At 42.4% G+C, this 13,997-nt stretch overlaps 1 protein-coding gene across 3 annotated transcripts in view; it reads right to left on the reverse strand.

Annotated features, from left to right (window-relative positions):
- Window positions 1-13,997, reverse strand: part of Lrig1 (leucine rich repeats and immunoglobulin like domains 1) — a 108,380-nt gene that overhangs the window by 78,119 nt on the left and 16,264 nt on the right. The window contains exon 1 of one of the 3 annotated variants that reach the window (XM_074044171.1): window positions 5,927-5,998. The exons of the other annotated variants lie outside the window; for them this stretch is intronic. The gene's annotated coding sequence lies outside the window, so the exon portion shown is untranslated. Of the gene's footprint in view, window positions 1-5,926; window positions 5,999-13,997 lie in introns of those variants that run through there. 3 annotated transcript variants of the gene reach the window in all.

Genomic DNA, 13,997 nt, shown 5'->3' on the forward strand with positions numbered 1-13,997 from the left:
TTCAAAAGTTCTGAAAATATTAATCAGACCATCCTCCCTGCGAATAAGGGAGGCCTACAGGTGTCTTGAAAGCAACAATATGCACCAGCCATGTAAGGACTCAAAGTCACTGCCTATTTCTACTCCTAATCATCCAGGCCTCTGAATTCTAATGCCTAAGACAAGAACTAAGAGCAGTCCCTCATGCCTGCCTCTGTAACCCTTGAGGTCTTAGATTTACTTCTCTACCCTAATGGTTCACACATCTTATGCTGTCTGTGGTTAACTGATATAGGTATATATCCATCTATTTCCTCCAGCACCCAATAAAAGCCAAAGTCAACAAATACTTGAAAGTTTGTCTACAATGTATATTGTGTTGTGATAAATTCTGATATAAATTAGGATAAGATCTAATCTGCGACCTGAAGAAGTTTACAACTTACTGGTCAGGTAGGATTCCTGACCAAATAACCACAGCCACAGGTTCTGATATGGTAAGCATCCCACAGCAATAGACCAGAAGTTGCAAACTAGTAGCTCTTTGGCCAAAGCTGGGCTGCAGGGAAACTTGTTTGTTTCTGATTAAATACTGTTTGTAAAAACCTAAAAATTTTCAACAATAAACAAATGTATGTTTCAGCTTCTCATGAGAATAATCACTGGGTGAACATTTCTGATACCAATAATGGCCTACATACATTTAGCAAGCACTTCACTGCCACAGACCTCACCACTCCTTATTATGTCACCCAGGCCCTCTTCATTCACTGGCAGCATTTGCCTGGCCCCTACATGAATTTGGCATCCCTGTGTGAATAACACTGAGTCCAGAAGGCATGCAGAGCAGGGAATACCAGGTGTGATGAGAAAGGTTTATCAGAAAATGCAAGACCTCAGCTAAGCCCAGAAGAAGAAACAAAGAGCACGTGTTTTGAGGAAGAGTCCCGGGAAATAAAACCAGAAAAGTAAAGACAGACCTAGGGCATATGAATAAGACAAATAAATAAAAAGGTCAAGAACTCAGGACCTCGTAGGAAGGAAAGGAGCAGGGTGGAGACCCACAACCCAACAGGCAGCTGAGTTGAGGGTTATGTAAACCTTGACAAGTCCCAGTGCCGCAACCTTCATGAACCTTACTCTTCAGGACCACTAAAGCCAATTTCCACAGGAGCAGAGAATCTCCTTGTTCATCTACATAAGTTTTAACCTTAATATTCAAGATGCCCAAAATGTTTTCTCACCATCACTAAAGACAGTCAGCATTTGCTTTCTGTATCATGCATTAAAACAGGAGATTTGAGGGTGATTTATAAAACCTTAGTTTGGCGTTAGTTAGTAGTTATATATAATGTGCTTTTATTATTTAAGCATATTTGGTGGAAGTTGGTACCAGGGAGAAGCCCACAAGTTTCTCATAATGGTCATTCATTAGCATGGTCCATGCATCATTAACCTCTAAAGATTAATTAACTTTATTAAGGAGAACTGTACAAGCAAAGGCATCTGAGCCTGGAGGCTGCAGACCACAGGCCTGACCTTCCCACAAACCTGCCACCTAGGGAGCATCACCATGATCAACACACAGCAGGGAAAAGATGCCCAAGGCCACCATCATTTGGTTTTGCTATTAGAATCCAGGAGGAGGTGGAGGAGCAGGTGGCAGAAGTCTGGCCCCTCAGGATTGCCTTCTTCCCATTTCCTACTAATCAGCTTCATAAAGGAATCACAAATTCATCTTTCCAGAGCCCTTAAACTCTACAGAACTTTACAAATTCATCACTTGTACGGTACCCACCCACCCCCAATCCCACTCCAACTCAACCCAATCTTTCTGCACAATAGAAGTTAGCTGTGCCTCACTAACCAACAAGCCCACACTCCCTGCCCCTAAGATGGCCCTGGAGGCCTGAGGCACAAACTGTACAGTGAGAACAAAGAAGCACTCACCTGACCACAGGAAGCACCAGCCTCACCTCTGGCCACATGCTCACTGGCCAGAACTTCGCCCAGTGAAAAGGAAGAAGAGTCTCCTAAATGAAAACCATGCTCTATAATAGAGTATCGAGGCCTTTGGAGTAGTGAAAACAAGTCAGGCAAAAGGGACAGGAAGTGAGGGATGAGGGAAGCTGAGAAACAAGATGCATTAACCTGGTGAATGAATTTGAAATCCTATGGTTTCTGAGCTCTTTGGAAAGTCTATCAATGTCCCTCTGATCATGAATAACCATTTTCCTTTCCTAACACATGTACCTTTACCCTTCTGCCCTGACAAATGTGCACTTCAGGAGTTTTAGTTTCCTCTGGAACCACCAGTGTAAACTACAGCATGCTTCTTAAAAATGTGATGCAGCCTTAAAATTTGCTAATTATATACAGGAAAGACACAAATCAACAACTCCTATGAATACCTGATAGGAGTACTAATGTCATGCATCAAAACTTAATTGTACAAACTTTGGTACAACTATCACCCATAAGTGATGCTGGGATCAATATCCTTTCCCTAAATACTAAAATGATTCTCTACTTAACGCTCAGTGATTTCATACACTATGTGCCCACACCTAAGAACTGTGAGAGGAAGGCTGCTTCAAAGAGGAAAATAACTACGTTAACATAGCTGCATAAGATTTACTCCTGGTCCCCAAAACAGGCTGCCCAAATTTCAAGCCTGTCTTTCTAGCAGAAGGTACAACCAAGCATTTCACTGGAATAAAGAGATAAGGAAAACTATGCCAGTGACTCTTCATTCTTCAAGAATGAAGCCTCCAAAACTGTGTTACTTCTTCTGAGTGCAAAAGACAGACTGAAATATCAAAACCAACAAACGAAAACCCTGTCTTTTCTATCTGAGTCATTACGTGCTGCTCTAAACACTGTCGTCCAGGAGTCTCTTAGAAGGAGGAAAACAACAGAGGCATTTTGTGCCTTTTTAGCCCTTAATTCTGATAATTCACTAAACATAATCTTATCAATTAAAATAATAGTACAAAGGCCTCAAAAAATAAAAATTAAAAAAATAATAATAATACTTGGTGGTGATTCACTTCTGGACATGTAATAAGCAGGAATTTTTGTTCTTGCTGTTTTTAAAGTAGGTAGTTAGAAAGGCAATTATGGGCAAATAGGCTTTTGGGTTACAAAGGAACAATATGTAATACCTTGCCATTATATGTCCCCTAAAGGGGAAGAAGGAAGAAAAAGAGTGGTTTGTTTCAAGCAGATTTGTACAAACAACAGCTAACTTTGGGGTTACCAGCATGTTCCCCCCCACTCCCACACAAAAACTAACGACAAACGCCATAAATGGATGCGATGACCTTCTAGACCGGAGCTGCAACTAAGGAAAACCCTTGCTAGGAAGCTGGAAGGCACAAGGGGATGCCCTGGACCGAGTACCAGCTTCTGTTATTACACTGAAATCACACCTACTGCTCACTAGCATCTTTGGGCCTGTGAGCCCAAGCACCTGGAATCTATAAAGCGAACATAAAAATCCATGTTTATATGCATTTGCCACGATGCTCTACATTGTACACGAACAAATTCAAGGTTCTTAAAAAACTATTTTCTAGGTTTAGCCAACCTTCCTTTCCTGGCTACCCCGAAACTTAAAAATGAAGATCACTCAAATCCAGAGAGCAGAAACCTATATTGAATCAACCAAATGAGAAAGCTAAAGTTACCCACAACTTTTCAAGAACATATCTGCTGTATTACAGGGAGGCATGCAAGTATCTCTAGCTAAGGATTTCAGAGAAAATGCAGAGTTTTGAAACGTCAGCCGCCTCACCAACAGTTAAGTTGCTGACTTTATTAGTTAGCTTATCAACCTGGCCTCTCACTCTGCCCATTTTTCCATGGGGCTTTTTAAAGCTTATGTGTGTTATGAAACACTTAGCTGAAGCCAACAGGCAAAGTTTCTCTTTCTACAATACTAAGACGTCATGAAACACTCTAAACTTGAAAGACTACCCACTACATCATTTTCTCTGCTTGAAAGGGGCTGGGGCATTAGCAATTTCTCTGCTTAAGGTTGTTGAAATGCCTGATAAAATAGGAAGTCAAGTTCTCAATGAGGAACAGAGTATTCAGCTTACACCATTTTACACAGCCTGCCATCTGCTATTAAAACATGGAACTTTCTTTTCACCGAAACTTCAATCTCAAAGAATCAGATGATTCGTGCAACCTTCATCCTTAAATATATTAAAATTTTACCACGTCAAATGGAAAATTGGTTGTGAACAGTAATACACTTTTTGTTTCTTTTGGGTTTTTTTTTTTTAACTCATTTATCAAAACTCCTCCAAAATATGCCCCTTCTATATGGTCCCTATCTCTATAGTCAAGGAAGCTCAGTGTATCACCTCACCCACTCCTCCTGTACAGTTTACAGTTCCAGGTCATTTACTCCCAAAGGATGTATGTTAGAGTTAATCCTACCAGTAAATTCTACTTGTGAAACTATACCGAATAATGAATACTGTACCTATGGAATATGAGTCCAATTCTAAAAGCAAAGGTGATTAGAAGGCTACACATGAAACTTCCCTTTCACTGAAACTGCAAGTGCAAAGAATCAGATGATGTGTGTAACCTCCATCTTTAAATATATTAAAGTCTTATAGGCAGAAACTTTATGGAACAGGACAAGTATTTCTAGCTAGTTCATATCCTCTCTGTGTACCAGGGAGAGCCAAGTCACTCATCTCACAAGGCATCTTCACTTCTCAGCAGGAACTCAAAGGCCATGGGTCACACCAATCCCAGACACCCTATGAGGTCAGTAATACTTGGGCAGGCACACTATGAACAGCCAAGACTTCTCTGCCTACAACTTGGTATGGAATGAACACACGCAATCTTCAGTGCTTCCAATCACATCTTTTCAAAGATGAGAGAATCAAATCTAAGTCTGTCGAAGTCTCTGCTTCTAACATCAAGTGACTAACACAACTTCCCTCTTAGCAAGCATATAACCTTGACTTGTTGCTGCATGCGGCACAGTCACAAAAATAGCATCATCAGCCCTCTTCAGTGACAGGCTGGCTCTGTTGCATAGGGGATAAAAGTATGGCTTAGGGTGCACAAATGGTTTATTCAGAAGGCATTCAGCTATCAGACTCAACCTGTTCCCCAGCAAAGTCTCCACAAGCTGGCTTCCCTTTCTCTCACTCCCCCACACTCAGAACTGAAATCCTGTCAAAGTAAACAAAAGGTGCTCCAAACCCAGGTCTGTCTGCTTGGTCACACAAGCATGACTCTGCAAAACTGTGCTGACAACTACATTCACTTGCAGCAAACTCAACTATGATCAATAAGCCGAAGCAAGTTTAGTTTGGGCTAGGTTTAAGCTTGCACAAGCACAAAGAGAAAACCACCCACTCTCAAACCCCAAGGACCAATGAAGAAAAGCACCTGCACAAACTCGCCTTTCCGGGCAGTTTTACAAGGTCAGAAGCAACTGAGAAAAGACCTTTTATTCTGAGGGGCATGAGACAAATGGTAGGCCTGTCATACTGCTGGTGTCAATATTTATCTAAGGACTGGGTATTCATGATGGTATAAAACCAGGCACTTTTTCAATTCACCCATTCACATAATTTGCCATTACAAAGCCCCAAAACAGAGATTTCATTTACAGCTTGAGTTTCTTTCTCTTCCATTGCCATACAGGAGGCTGACTGTGGGACCCATAGTCTATATCAGCAATAACTCCCAGCAGCTTGAGAAGAAGGCATGCAATGCATTTCAGAACTGCCAATATCAAATGGCAATGCACCTGAGGACAATAAAGAGGCAGGAAGAGAGACAAAGCACCTGCTCTCGTCTTTCCCATGGCACACATGCTTTCTGCACTGGAAATGGGCAAAGCTTAGGGCTTGCAGTGAGATAACTGAACCCCAAGAATCATACCCAGAGATTTCAAAGTATGACTTACCCACACTGCCAGCTTACTCAGCCACCAATACCCAAAGGCATATGAAGCTCACAGGAAGACCTGTGCTAGTGAGTAGCTCTAATTTTCTTGAACTGCTTCCTCCTTTACCTCTTCTCCCTTAGCTTCCCATACCCCTCCACCCCCAAATGAAGGCCTAATCACAATTCTCCTTCCTAGGTAAAACTCAGAATAAATAACTAATCCATTAGGATCAACTTCAAGAGGCCCTCAGGACCTCTGAAAATAGCTATGCCTGCTGGAAACTTGTTTCACAAATGGCTCTCTTCAAGTGCCCTCCTGTGACTCCAAGTCCTCAATGGAACTACACTGCAGTTCTTTCGCTCAGCTCTGCCAGGTTCTTCCAAGGAGACACACTGGTGGTAGCAACTGAAAAACTACAAAGGGATGTCTCTCCAGCAACAAATTAAAGAAAGAACCTACCTCAAACCTTCTTCCAAAGTTGCCAGCAAGTGACACTAGACAGATTTCTCAAGCCAGCTCTCTATGATTCTCCAAACCTACTTTTCTGATGTCACACACGTGACTTTTCCTGACAAGCTGGTACCCCTACCAACCAAGCCCCTCCCTAGGACTCTGGACACTGATAAGGATCATCACACATGTTCATCCCAGCAGGCTGCAAAGCACTTCCCTTCCCTTCCCTTCTTCCCTTCCAAGCAAACAATGACAACAAGTGATGAGTTACCACACATGGCGCACGTGTGGTCTGCAAGAGCCACATTCCTACCTCTGCTTTAAATATGCCTGCTGAGGGAGAGAAGGCAAATAACCCAGCCCCAAATGGCAGCAGCTGAGGGTGTGGTTAGTTTTTTTTTTTCTTACATAAAAATACACCCGACACTTAAGCAGACAGTATTTCCTCATGCACACTGAAGTTAATAATTCACAAACCAACTAACTTTCATCAAGGATCAAAAAATATGAAGGCTGTTTGTGCAAACACTCCTGTTCTTGCTCTTACTTAACAGCTGGTTTATTTAACTGATGGCTTCTGTTGTCATGAGGAGTAGGTTATTTGTGCAGCCAGACATGCCTCTACCCAGGTCCCATGGTCTCTAGGTTCCACAACCTCTTAGATGGAATAGGGAGACAGTTATAGTAATACAAAAATATACCACAAAATGATCCGACTTGGCTAATGAGACATTACTGTGATTATTTTCCCATTTCTAATTTGACTCCTTCAAATGGACAATCCCCAAAGATGCCAGGGCACAAGGGAGCAGCAGGTATATAGCTAGGATGACTGTCATCCAAGAAGCAAGCTGCCTGTGCCTGTGCCTCAAACCAGACAGTCTTACCACAGGCACACCATGGCTCCTCAGCACCCCGTCCCATCTTCCCTTCTCTGTTCAGACCTTGTCTTCTCTACCTCTCTTTCTTAGTCTCACTCAACTTCACTTTCCCTCATTTTTCAAGGAGATACGACAGTCAGAACAAGAAACCTAAAACTGTGTGTATGTGTACTGGGGATAAGTTAAGGGAGAGAGAATCTAAAAATACACTCTCCAGCCGCTATCTGAGTGTCTCCAACCTGCCGCTGGGCAGGAAGCTTACTAGTCACTAGCGTTGTTTCAATCAAAGGAAATTAAACCTGATGGTATGAGTCAACTGCAAAGCCTTACTACAAACCATGATGCCCAGTGTGGGTTTATGATTCCACAACAGTTGCAAGGCCACATAAAGGTACACCTGAGCCTTGTTAAAGAGGTTACACATTAACCACCAAACACCTCACGGAAGATCCTATCACCTCCACCATCTCCACGCCTCTCATATCATGCCTTTGAAAGGACTTTCTGGAAGTCATTGCATGGAGTTTGGAATAAATGGAAATGGGTCCAGGTTTTAGTTTTGGTTTTGTTTTTAATCAACAACTAATGTCAGTGCGTACAGGTGGTCCTGAAAATGGGTAAAGCTGTGCATTTTATCTTAGCACAGCTGAAAATAGGAACTAACCAAAAGAACAGATCTGTACGACCGTCAGCTCATGGTTATCTCTACGTGTGCTGTGCGCAGGCATTTGAAGGACAGGAGAAAACAGTGTCCTGGATAAGAAAACACAGCAGCAAGGCCCAGGGTCAGGCACAGTTGGTTGGGAAATGAGTGAACACACAAGTGTTAAAGCACCTATATGTGCCAGGAGTGGTGCTGGACTCCAGGGCCACACAGGTCAGTAAGGCCAGCACTGCCTTCAAGGAGTTTGCAATCAGAGGGGAAAGACATCGCGAGGCAGGAAACAGAGGTATGTTCCAAAGGCCATCGTGGCACAAGACAGTGGCCATTCTTGCACCTAGGTGTTCTGGCATGGCCTCTCTGAAAGGAAGTTAACCTTGGGATCTGAGGGGGAAGTACCAGGCACACCATTGAGGGCAGAGGCAAGGATCCCACAGAGGAAAAGTTTGGCTACTGAGGAAACCACCCAGTCCTAGGTGGGCCAGAGCTCAGAAAGCCCCTGGTATTAAGCAACTACAAAGGACAGCAAGGATGCAAGGACTTGGACCACAAGGCCATACAGCTAAGCTAACGCCAGCGTACCTTCTAGGATGGGGCTCTCACACTTAACATTGCAAAGCAATGTCCCTGTAGCTTTTAAAGATTCCCCATCCAAAACACCATACAGCCTATTCAGGAGCCTAAAAATGCCTACTGGCTACCTAAAGGTCTAACCAAGGGCCAATGTGTAACTATTATGAAACCTGCCTAGAGAGGTCAGTCCAGTGAGCTCAGTGACCAATCAACCTCACTGCTTTGGTTCTCTGAGGATAGGGCTGTCAGTGATCTTTCAAATTGTATCTGGAGGCCTTCTTGCAAGCTTACCACCGCCACCCAAAAATCCCCCCTCTGTTTACTCAGTTCTTCTAGAACAGAAGTAAGGAGCAGGAAACTAAAAACAAAAACAGAGGGGCTGATTGCCTGCACCAGGCCTGAAGTTCTAAATGCTAACAGAGATTCAGTACTAACCTCCTGAGTCACTCAGTGAGCCACTTTCCCTCTCGTTTCTTGTTTTAAAGAACCGTTAGGAGGCCTTGGCTTCCTTTCCCATTAAAAGCCACCAGGGCCACAGTTTTCAATTAGCTGTGTCAGCCAACCACCCTGCAGCCGCTCAAGTTCAATATGTTGTCCCTTCCCCAGTTCCGGTCTCCACCAAGCACTTCACACCTCCCTATTGTAACCTGTCCAGAGCAATTATCCTGCCTGCATTTGGACTGCCTTAGCACTGCATTTCTAATTTATAGCTGCAAAGCTCAGTCTGCAAAGCAGGCTTGCTCCAGAGCAGAGGAAATACAGAGAAAATGGTCAGACCCAGTTATAAATGCATATGCATAGCAAATTTCCTTAGGTAACAGGAAAGTAAATCCTTGAATTCTATTCTAGTGGCAATCACTGATAAACTCCCCTATTGATTCTGGAATATGAACTCACTGCAATAACCACTGCTGTTTCTTGCCACGTTTACTGATTCTCTTAGGATTTATAAACAAGCGGCAAGTGACCAGGCAAGTATGGACAGTTATTAATTTAGGATGGCTCCATTTAACCACTTTTTTAACTTTACCATGGTTCAACAGCCAGATGCATTCATTAGAAACTGCACCTGAAATTGTGAACTGTGATCTTTTCCCAGGCTAGCAATATGCTGTCCAATCCTCACTCTTGATGCTGGGCTGCAACAGCAAGCCATAGTTCCCAGCAACCAACACTCCACATGCATGGTGTTGCTAATCTACAATGCTCAGGTCAGATATATTACCAACTTTCCATGGGTTACTGGAATATAACTCCATTGTTAGTTAAGAGCATCTCTTATGTTTCCCTCAGATCTCCATTCTTACAATCCTTAAAAACGAAATTCTTACCAAGGAAGACAAGCTAGAGAAGAGCACCACTACCTAGGGAATACCCCAAACCATCTTAAATTGTACTAATTTGTCTCTTTTTGAAAGGTACTATACCTACAACCGACCAAGCAAACAACAAATGCTCCAATTAAAACATGGGCAAAAGAATCTAAGCAGACAATTCTCTAAAGAAGATACGGAGATGGTCAACAAGCACATGAAAAGATGCTCAGTGTCATTAGGGAAATCCAAATCAAAACCACTTCCTATCCACTAGGATGGCTAAAATAAAAACAACAGGTAACACTAAGTATCGGCAAGGTTGTGGAGAAATGAGAACCTTCATACAGTGCAAAATGGTGCACACAGCCTCTCCAGAAAACAGTCTAGGGGTTTCTCATAAAGTTAAACAGAGTTACCATGTGACCCAGAAATTCCACTCTTAGTATATTCAAGAGAACTGAAAACGCAGGGAGAAAACTGCACAAAGAACAGCATTATCATAACAGCCAAGAAATAACCCCAAGTCTACCAACCAACAAATGGATAAAACAAAATGTAGCATATCCAACATGTTATTCAGATATAAAAAGAAATGAAGGACTGATACACACTACACATGGAAGACCCTTGAAAACATTACACAAAGTAAAAAAAAGCTGGGCACAAAGGGCCACAAACTGTGTGCTTCCCTTTATATGAAATGCCTACAATAGTCAAATCCACAGACACAGAAGACAGATGCTGCCAGGGGATGAAAAGGAGGAGTAATGGGCAGGGACGAGTAATGGGCAGGGACTAGTAATAGGTACAGTGTTTTGTTGTCAGGTATAAAAAGGTTCTGAAATTAGTGGTGATGTCTTCGTGACTATGAATATATATTTTTAAAAATGACTGTGGTATTTAAATTGTATCTCAATAAAATATTATTTAAAAAAAGAAAAAAAAGCCCTGCGGCCTTAGCAGGCTCTCAAAATTCCAAACTAAAAATGCTACCTTGCTGCTCTGTGCACAAAAATGAAGAAATAACCTTTTAAATGGTAGAAGGTAAAAGAAATAGAGGCCAAAATATCCACATTTAGGATAAAGGCAGAACCATGAAGCCACTGTCAACAATCCCTCCCCCAACTCCTCCTTTCTGCTTCCTGAAAAGAACAGGCTCACTACCACACTCTGCCTGTGAATCCACAGAGGCGGAAACACTCAGCTGGAGTTTATCCTCCAGCAGAAAACAAATTCTCAGGATTTCGAAAGAGCAACTTTTTTTCTTCATTTGAGTAATTATTTAATAAGGCTGTGGAAAGCAGGGTTCCCAATGGCCAGCCATTCAAAAATTAAGAATAAGTCAGAAGGCAGGAGGAAATGTCAACACAATGGGGAGAAAATATTATTTAGATTAAGATTAGGATCTAACCCCTTTCTGTGGATGGGACAGGAAGATTTTAAAATAATAGCATGCTGTTTCTGGAAACATCCTTCCAGAGGAAGAGTGGGGAGGTATAACTGACTATATGTTTCAGTGTGACATTAAAATGTGTTAAAGCTGACAGAAAACGAACGTAAGTGGCCAGTAGTTCCCTCTGCACAAGTATGCTGGCCCTTCAAGGTTGGGGCAGGTCCCGCTATACCCCAGGTACTGCACCTCAGCACTGCCCTGGCCAGCAAAGATGTAGTTAGCTGAGAAGACCCAGAGTAATAGAGCCAGGATGCTAGCCAACATCAAAGAGATTCCACTTGCTTCTCTTGTGCAATAAACTCCTTTCACCCAGCATCATTCACACTTTTGAGAGTGCAAAGTTCACTGTGATATTGGTGGCTTTCTCACTTTGTAGCTTTTTTGGCAAGTGCCCCTTGGCCTGGTTGTTCATTAATATATAATCACAACATTAAAAGCATTGTTTCGTCTTCTAGGGAGGCTGTGGCCAGTTTAATAAAGCTGACATTGTCCGTAGGGTGGGGGAGCCACCTTGAACCTGGCAGAGAATTCAAATTCACACAGCCCAGAGAATCTGGGAGTGTGCATATGTACAAGTTTGCGCACACACACACACACACACACACACACACATTCACAGAGTTAAGTATTTCACAAGAAGTTTTTGATATTCCCACATGGCAAAGGGGCAAAAGGAAAAGTTATCTCACCACAGGAATTGATCTGGTATTTCTTTCCCCTTAATGCTTTCAGCACTAAATGACTCCTCTAAAACCTTTGCAGGAAGTAGTGATCTCTGCAGCAGGAAGACAACTGAACAAGCAGCAGTGTCTTACACAATATCAGAACTGTCTCTAAGAATGCTGTTTCAGTTCACTACTTTTACTTTTCAAATCAGACACACACAATGACAACTCACTTTCGAGACCATGTTTACTTTGCTGAAAGCCACATTCTAAACATGGGCTCGTCTGGAAGGGAAGCAGCTTACAGTCCAACCTTGTTTATGCTCCAAGTAGGTTTGACAGAAAAACCACATCAATTTGTTTTAAAATAATTTCCATTTGCTGGAAGCTGTTCCTGAAGGGTTCTCAGCCACGCTAATCTGCTCTGATTCCTACCAGCTGTAGGTACCAGGCACAATGGCCACAGACAGGGCAGCCAAGGCACAGGCGGGCTGAGTGGGCTCTGCAGAGCCTGTAGCACCCTGGAACTCACGGAGCACTGCAACAACAGCCATCCAGAACACAAATGCAAAGTGGGTTTAAGAACAACATAAAAGCATGTCCTGGTTCAGAAGCAAACCTTATGTCATGCCCATAGTGAGCACAGTTTTCTATGTAATTACACCTGTGTTCTTTCAGAAACACACCAGCTCTGGTCCTACACCTATGGATTTGTACTCAAGCCCAAATCCACAGTTGAGGATACCAAGGTAATTTATTGGACTCAGCATCAAAACAGGAAGAAAACTCATAAAGGAAATGTCTGTGAGTAACCCATGAAAAGTGTTCAGCCTTATCATCCAAAGAAATACAAATCAAAAAATCCAAGGCAGAGCTGGTGGAGTGGCTCAAGTGGTAAAAGTGCCTGGCCCTCAGTTCAAATCCCAGTGCCACCAAAAAAAAGAAATTTTTTTTTTAAAATGCAAGGCAATTCTGATGTATTAAATTGGTACATGGTTACAGGAATAAAAAGCAGCATCTCATGCTTATAAGTGTGTGAGAAACACAGGCACAAGCTCCCATATAAACTGGTAGCCTCTTTCTTATGGGAACTGGTACCAAAAATCTTAAGAATTTGCGTACCCAGAGCACTCTGGACTTAGTAACTCAACCTAAGGAAATAACTGCATAAACATTTATGGATAAAAGCAGGTCTAACAAAGTTTAGGGGGAAAACTTGACTGCCAATAATAGGGTAAGTTTAATTATGAATTAAGCCATACTTTTTAAAAAGTTTAAACCTAGAGAAAATATTCATGATATTGAGTCTTCCAAATATAACCTGAAAGAGGTATCGAAATGCAGCTATTACTACAAATGCATACCATCACTTGATGGTATTTACCATTGGAAAATGAGGTCAGTTATTCTTTTTTCTTTTGCAGTTTCCTTATTCACTAATGCCTGACATTTATCACCACATAAATTAAAAGTAATTAAATATGTGGTAACTAGGCTAACAGATCAATAAGTCAAAGCCTCCTCATAAAGTAGCTCTCCCTTTCCCCTCCCAAACTAGTGTAGCTCACCAGGTACAAAAAGGCCTGCCCTGAGAATTGAAGCCAAAACCTCAGTAATAACCAATAAAATCATCATCTGAGGCTGAGCTCACAGGCAGAACACGGCTTCCAACTGCCCTTTGTTAGCATCTCTGAGAAACTGCCCAGAGAAGACCCATACCAAGCTGGATCATCAATGAACCTTCTTCCAGGCAGGGAGAACCTATTGGTTTGAGGATGTACAGGGGGCTGAAGCCTCACACCTGGGGTCCACACAAAAATGTACCATATTTAGAAATCTATCTTCCCTTAGCCCTCTGCTATAGACGTTCCTATAAATCTGTGCTATTACTTTCACGGTGTCCGCTGAGGGTGTGGTAACCTGCCCTGAGTGCTCTAACAACTCCCTCTGGTGAGGAGAACAGTCATTCCCTCTGCCAATAGCAAAAAGGAAGAGAAACCACCTTGGCCTGGTCATTGTTTTTGTCAATGTAGAGGTCTTAGCAAAGTAACTCAGAGCCCAAACAACCAAAACCAGCTGCCTGGCGA

The sequence above is a fragment of the Castor canadensis genome, chromosome 10 (genome assembly GCF_047511655.1).
Source record: "Castor canadensis chromosome 10, mCasCan1.hap1v2, whole genome shotgun sequence".
NCBI classification, from domain to species: Eukaryota; Metazoa; Chordata; class Mammalia; order Rodentia; family Castoridae; genus Castor; species Castor canadensis.